Here is a 598-nt window from a genome sequence, read left to right as displayed (position 1 = left end):
CTTCCCGCATGTATAGAAATATTTATTTTGTTCCCAATTTTATAAAAGAATCCATTATAACTGACTCAGAACTTACGGTGTAAAAAAAAATCCAGTGTTCTGCATTTATTCACAAGCAATGAAGAAAAAAAAATTGTACTCAAACCTTTCCCTCCCTTCCCCCCCCCCTGTCAAAGTTTGCGTGTGCATTTTCCTGTTGTTTTTCTTTTAAAAATAATGGAGGAACCAACTGGGAAATCAAGTTAGAGCGTTTTACCATTATACTGTAGCGAGAAAATAGACTTAGTGAAAAGTTTTGTGGAACAGAAGGAGTTAAAAACTACTTCGGGTAAAAAGAGAGAGAGAGGGGTGGGGGGGAAGTGGGGGTTACGAACTTATTTAAAAGTTCATAAAAATGTATTGGTAGCTTATGTACTCTCAGGAAGTTGACTGTGTGTTCTGGTCTCCTATGATGAAACAAATACGAAAAATAAGCTTTTAATGAACAATTGCTCTTTAAATTTGTAGTATCTCGTTATATGCCTGGTGATGTGTGCTTTCCAGAGAAAATGTTTAAATAAAAAAAGATATTCGTGTTACTGTGTAGTGTGTGTGTGTG

This window comes from Penaeus monodon, chromosome 28 (genome assembly GCF_015228065.2).
Source record: "Penaeus monodon isolate SGIC_2016 chromosome 28, NSTDA_Pmon_1, whole genome shotgun sequence".
NCBI lineage: Eukaryota > Metazoa > Arthropoda > Malacostraca > Decapoda > Penaeidae > Penaeus > Penaeus monodon.
Note: the sequence above shows the minus strand (reverse complement) of the source record.